Here is a 6,725-nt window from a genome sequence, read left to right on the forward strand (position 1 = left end):
GTTTAACAACCCGTGATTCTGGCCAAATTACTTAACACACTTGTGCCTATAAAAACTAAGGTGTCTTTGTTTAATGTAACTAGTGCTCGTGTAAATGGTGCAGGTACGTTTCAGTTGAGTTTCTGAAATATAAAATTGCAAACAAAAAAAGCAAACGTTAAGTAAAAACGCAAGTAAGAGTATTTCCGATTAAAAAAACATTATTTCATTATTGCGTAGGTTTCACTTTAGTGCACTAAATAGCCTTGCATTGACAACTGTTAAAGGTACGTTTTAACTTGAGCTGTTTTCCACAGCTACAATACCATGAGAATACTGATATCTATAGATCAAGCGATATTAATTTGTCATGCGCTCTGCAGACAAGACCAGTAGGGTTTTTGTATATGTAGTAACAAGGTTGTCCACTAAATGAAAGGTGAGAGATGTGGCACAACGTCGAGAACTGCGGGTTTTGGAAATGGGGAACCCAGTTTGAGTCTCGTCTCGTAGTCTCAACACCTGGTGAGTATGAGCAAATCGCCAAATCATCTGTGCTGGAAAATAAAATAAACGTGACCTTATGTAATATAACTGGTGATCATGTAAAGCTCTATATAAAAATTCGCTCTTTATAAAACCTTTGAAACAAAAAATATTTTCATAGGGTGTACAATTTGGCTAAATGCGGAAATATGGTTGTTCTGATCAGGTTACCAAACAAATACGCATATCCCAGTTTGTTTTCCCTAAAAGCTTACGTTATTTTTATATACTTTATATTTATATAAAGTTATCAGGCAAACGCGCTAAATAAAATTACAGATGCAGCGCTGAGAGAGCTGTTGCAGTGGCAGGAAGCCCCTTTGGCAACATTCAGACGCTGACAGTAGTCTCTGTTTGCTATAAGAACAAAGCAAAACATTTAGCAAGTGACTAATTGTGTCATTTTCATCGGAGCGTTACCTGACCCGTTTTTCATGGATTTATATCGGTTACACACGCTCCTACAATTAAAACTACATGTCCCATAATGCTATGTGAAGAAGGCACTTCGGAGCAGATTTTTTTTTACTCATACACTTCCGGTGGGGCCGGAAGTACGTCAGTTGTAGAGCCATGTTTAGCTAACGTTGTGTTTCCGAGGGCAAGTAAGAGCCCCTGAGAATGAGACCTTTGAGAGAGAGAGAGGATGGTGATTACTCGTCTTTGTGGGTCTACGACCCGGTTTTCCTGACTGCTGAGGAGAGTCTTTACAAATGAAATAATCAGAGATTTGGTTTATTACACCGGGAGGTATCAGGTAATGATTGCGGGGTAGGGGCATGCTATTATGATTGGTTTGTTTTACGAATTTCAAGGGGTACAGCCAAAATAAGGCAGAAACGCACCCAAAACACGTGTTTTATAGCAATGAATGTGTTTTGTTATTTAAAAAGGTATCCATTTGTTAAGCTTAGCTCGCTTTCAGCACCAGATGGAGTGAGTTAATTGCATTTTTTAACACAGGCAAAAGCAGCTTCGGCGGACCCATTTTATATTTTTTTCAAGAAAGTGGTCTGGATGCAGAGGTCCGAGAGTGATGCTTCAGCTAGACAAAATAATAATTCCCCTTGTATTTGGCAAGGGGAGCGAGGACATGCTAAAATGCCACAGAAAGCTGTGTTTCAGGCTGCAACTTTTAAGATAAGAGGAGATCTATGGTTCTGCTGATATTTTGGGCAGCATAGACTTTACTTGACATGTAAGGGTTAAAGAGCAAAATAAAAGCAGTCACAATGCGCTCCAACTGTCTTCAGCTCTCAGTGGCACCTCCTTTTAATAAACACCGTCATACATGTGCCTTTTGGCTACGATTTTAATTGTAATACCTGTACTATTTCTGAGCACTCTTGGAAACTGGCCTTCTGCTTATGCTTGTGCTAGGGTGCATCCAGCTGTTGTTTTCCACAACCGTTTTATACGTGAAATGGCTGGTTTTGTGCTGAGGAGCCATACCACCCCCCACACACACACAACAATTTTCTCCTTGTGGGAGCCTTGAAGTTTGATCTGAAAAGCTCATTTACCCTTTTCTGGGAGATCTGGATCAGCACAGGTTTCAGGAAGGAGAATATGTGCCTTACCCCCATTCTCCCTGCCATTTGATGCAAGTTCCAGAAGCAGGCCATGAGTCTGGACCCCATCGTGCCTGCTGCACATTCATTGGACTTGAACCTGCCTGAAATGTTCATTTTCACATCTTCTGTAACCTTTGAGGCTCTGCTTATTTTTGACCAATGTCACTGCATTTGTATCAAGGATTCTAGCTAAATTAGTTACATAAGTGGATCTTTGCCCTGACTGCAAGTACGTTTTGTGTACTAAACCACAGGTGTGTGCATGTTTCTGATATTGCCCCACCTGTTCTGCCTATTTTCATTCTCTTTACAAAGTTCTGCAGCCATCAATATTCTCCACATTTCTGCATTTGCTCTGATTATGTAATCCATCAACCACTAGCATACACCAACACTGGCACTTTTGTATTTGCACACAACCATCATACTTCAAAATCACCCTCCTCCGTCACATTCCCCCACTATCATATGTTCACACATTCTCCGTCTTTCTCCAACGCATCCTCCATTATAGGTATATACAACCAACATCATATGACAACCTATCCAACATTAAACTACCACATAGACAGCAGTCTATGTCAACACAAGCAACTTCATATGGCCACACACTCGCCCTCATACATCCTTACATCAACAGTAGGTCAGCAAACCTACCACATGTCCACACACTACCATATGCTGAAAACACCCACCATCTTATGGCGACAACCCGTATTTTTACAACACACCTACCATAATACTCCAACACAACCAGCATCATCCACTAGTACAACTACCATCCTTTGGCAATGCGCAGCATGGGGTTTGTGTTTTTTTTTTTTTTCCTTAGTTTAAAAAAAAATTATTTTTCTCTGGATCTGCAGATCTGTCATACATTTAAACAGGGGGTGTCCCTGAGACCCACGGCAGATCCGCAGGCAAACCCGCAGTCCAACAGAAAAAAAATATTGGGCAATTTTGTTTGCCCACCAGGGGTCCCTCTATGTGCCCTATCTAGGCAGGATACTTTTATCTTGACCCCTTATGTTTTTGCACTCTTCTTTTTTCATCCCACAGCCAATGCAAGAAACAAAATGGTGGATAAAACTGTTCTGCCAGTTTGCGTCCAGCCAATCAGGGCCTTGCTTTCCCTCCAGATCCATAGAGGTTCTGCACCTTTAGAAATACAAGTTTGGTATTCATTTAATAACTACCAAGGTACTGCCATAATCTACATACCGAAAGCTTTCTTTCTGCCAAATTTGGTGTAAATCCGTACCACAGTTCGGGCTGTTTTTGTGTTCAAAGCTACTGTGGGAATTAACATGGGAAATGCATTTTTTTGACAACTCCTTTTTCTTTGCCCTCACTTGACAGATCACCCTGAAACTCCCCACGTCCAAGAAGATTCTCCGTCACTTTTTGGAAAATTTTGTGAAGATTCGTCAAACAGCGACAAAGATATAAGCGAGTAAAAAAACGCTCAATCTATGGAAACTAGGTCCTAACGATAACTACCTACTGGCAATCGCCAGTAGGTTTTTTATATATATATATAATAATGATTTATTTGCTTTTTCCCTCAAGGAAATCACTGCCATTTATTAATGGAAATGACTGCTTTTGAACTGATTCCATTGCTGGTCCCATGGATGAAGGCTAATTCTTACTGGGAGAAGTGAGAGCTTTATAAGCTGAGTGAGTCTTTGAAAGGTAAGTGACTGATAATATATTAAGTATCATTACTTGTGCTGTGTATAGCTGCCAATAAATCATTAATCACAAACCACCACTTTTATTTTTACAGTATATGTAAAGTAACACAAGTGCGTGTTTGAAGATGTTAAGGCTGCCCAACAAGATGAAGGTTTTCTCAGGCTCAATCTCCCCTTAACCAAAAGAGCCTGCATTTGTGAAAAGAGGTAATTAAGGTTTTGTATTAGAATAGCTTCTTCTGATGTACACTGGATTGATGTTTAATTGCTAAAAATGCAAATGTTTCAGGTGAAACTATTTTAGACCAAACATGTATATTGTTGGTGACACACAATAACATACATCAATGGCCAAAGCTTCTTTAGGGCAGCATTAGACGCCTTTAATTAGGTGTGCCAGGTGCAAACGGGTACAGTACACCCTATTACATATAATGCACAGCATCCAGTACAGCAGTTTAGAAAAGGGCAGTGCAGCTGTTTGAAACAGCTGCTTTGTTTTTTTTCACAGTGAAAGCAGGGAACAGAGCTCCCCCTCCATTCAGGTGCATTGAATGGCTTCACCCCCTTGCAGGGGGATGTCTGGGGTATCCATTGGGAAGCCCTTTTTAGAGGGGGGCACAGTCAAGTATGCCTCCTGACGGCCTCTTTGCCTCTGCACTGACATCAGTAATGCACTTTGGGAACAGAGATAATTTATTTTCCTCACTGCATGAGGTTATAAGGTAATATAATTTAAATGAGGGAATGACACCATATGATAGCACTGGCAGGGCCAACATTACAGAAGGAGCTTCACAACGGTCTTCTGCTCTTCTTGTCATACTAAAATGCCCACATGGGCATGAGAAGTGACTGTAGGTGTCCTTTGTGTCTCTGGGGTGCTTTAGGTAATAAAGCCTCTGGTGTCCCATAATCCTTGTAACTCTGGGAACCTAATGAGTTGCTTTAGGTCACATCTTCTCATCATCTGTAATTTAGCCCACGTCTTCCTTCCTCCCTTGACCTTTACATTTTAAAATTGAAACTATGGGTCCATATTTGGCAGCGCTTGAAACCCCTCATTTTCTGTTTGATTATGAAGAAAAACAGTTTGAAACATAAAAAGGAGCACAGCTGTAGATTGTACTATAACCATATTATCTCAAGCTTACACGCTGTCCAATGCATGGGGTTTCTTTGCTTTTTTTGAAAGTGGACAGCTTATATAAAAATGTAAAATAAAGTGTAGAGAGCAAGCTACTAATGTATGCGTTTATTTTTCAGAAATGAGAATTCTTTGTGCATGGCTTACAGCTGGTTCTTCTTGGAGAAGAGAACATGAGGAAGAAGCATGCCTCAAGAATCTGCAATTCTAAAAGAGGCGTAATGAAATGTCAGATTGTGGAACTGCGCATTGCATTTCTTTCCTTCAATGATTCTTTATATAATTGTTAATGGTATTATTTTCTGCAGCGTCATGCGTTGCTTTTGGGCCAAAGTAGCTTTTTACCTAAATAAATATAATGTTCACTCATCATTGAAGATTTTTTTCATTTTAATCAGTTGTTTCTGTCTTCTGCCAGAAAAAGTCACCATATTTGAAAACAAAAACCTCTAGTTAATACCTTGCACCCCCAATGAAGGAAATACCCAAGGAGCATAGTATGAAGATGCAAGCTGTCAGGTGTCTTTTAAATACGGAATATTTGTCTGTTTTTGCTTGAATCTCATTTTATTGCAGCTGCATTTTATGCCATTGTCTGATGCATTTCATCCCACCACATTTCCCTTTTTGGTACAGACCCAGTAACCTCCCTAGTATTTACTTACAAGAAAAAGGGGGTTCATACCTTTTGCTTGAGGAACCATGAATGGGAAGTGACATTTGCGGAGTGTGTTCTTGTAAACAACAAACTTCAACAAGTTAATTACCCTTGCTGAGATTTATTCTTTCAGGAATAATCCCCAACAGCTCCTGGAATAATTTACACTTATTGCTCAAAATCTTCCCAAGTAATTCAAGTTTGTCTTGAAGTTGTCAGGAAATCATCCTATAGTAATCCATACTCGTTTTAAAGTTGTCTTGAAATCATCCAGAACTAATTTGACCTCATTGTTAAGTTATCATGAAATCCTCCTTGAGTAATCATCACTCATCCTAAAGCTGTCCTGGAATCATCCATTAGTAATCCACTCTCATCCTGAAGTTGTCACTGAGTATTCCTAGAGTAGTAGGAGATCATCACACACTTTTAATTGAAGTCATCAGGTCATCATCCTGGGGTAGTTTTACTGATGACTCTAGAGTCATCTCATTTAAATATTTCGCCCTCTACACATACTTCAGGATGGTTTTGGATGACTTCACCAGATCATTACAGGAATAGCCCAGCTGAAGTCATCAGATGACTTCAGAATGACTCCAGGAAGATCTTCCTCTTTGACTTGGGCCTGCAGCACAGGGCCATTTCCGTGAATCGCTTTCCTACTTAGTGGATGATGCCACACTCTTTCTGCGGCTGGGAATATATAGTTTAAAGGCAGAACTTTGAACAGAGGCTTGATGTTAGAAATAGCACTTGTTTATTTATCTAACTGCTAAACAGAAGTATTTTTTTAACACATGTTCATGCCTATTAAAGGGACTAATAGCCTACCAGCCCAGCACTCCGGCATAACCTTCAAAATGCGCTGGTCCTAAATAAACTATTTCTTTTACAGAGAACAAGTGAAGTCACGGCACACTTGCTGCTAGCAATACAGTTTTCCTAGTGCAGATGCATTAGTAAGTGAAGACCTTGGGGTTCTGGTTTGGGAGGATTAAGGCACTCTCTAGGACTTCCCTGACTTGCTGGGAACGAAGGTTAAACAACAAGCACACTAAAAAGTCTTGATTCATTCAGCACAAAGTCCAGTATATCTCAATCTAACTTTGGGTTTTGACATT

The 6,725-nt window shown here is 40.0% G+C and overlaps 1 long non-coding RNA gene across 1 annotated transcript; it reads left to right on the forward strand.

Annotated features, from left to right (window-relative positions):
- The first annotated feature begins 1,101 nt into the window (after nt 1–1,101).
- LOC138283358 (uncharacterized) lies at nt 1,102–5,312 on the forward strand. The gene is made up of 5 exons (XR_011201215.1): nt 1,102–1,282; nt 3,459–3,552; nt 3,669–3,794; nt 3,889–4,003; nt 5,063–5,312. It is a non-coding gene; the product is annotated as an uncharacterized lncRNA (long non-coding RNA).
- The last annotated feature ends 1,413 nt before the right edge of the window (nt 5,313–6,725 follow it).

Source organism: Pleurodeles waltl, chromosome 3_1, assembly GCF_031143425.1.
Source record: "Pleurodeles waltl isolate 20211129_DDA chromosome 3_1, aPleWal1.hap1.20221129, whole genome shotgun sequence".
Taxonomy (NCBI): Eukaryota; Metazoa; Chordata; class Amphibia; order Caudata; family Salamandridae; genus Pleurodeles; species Pleurodeles waltl.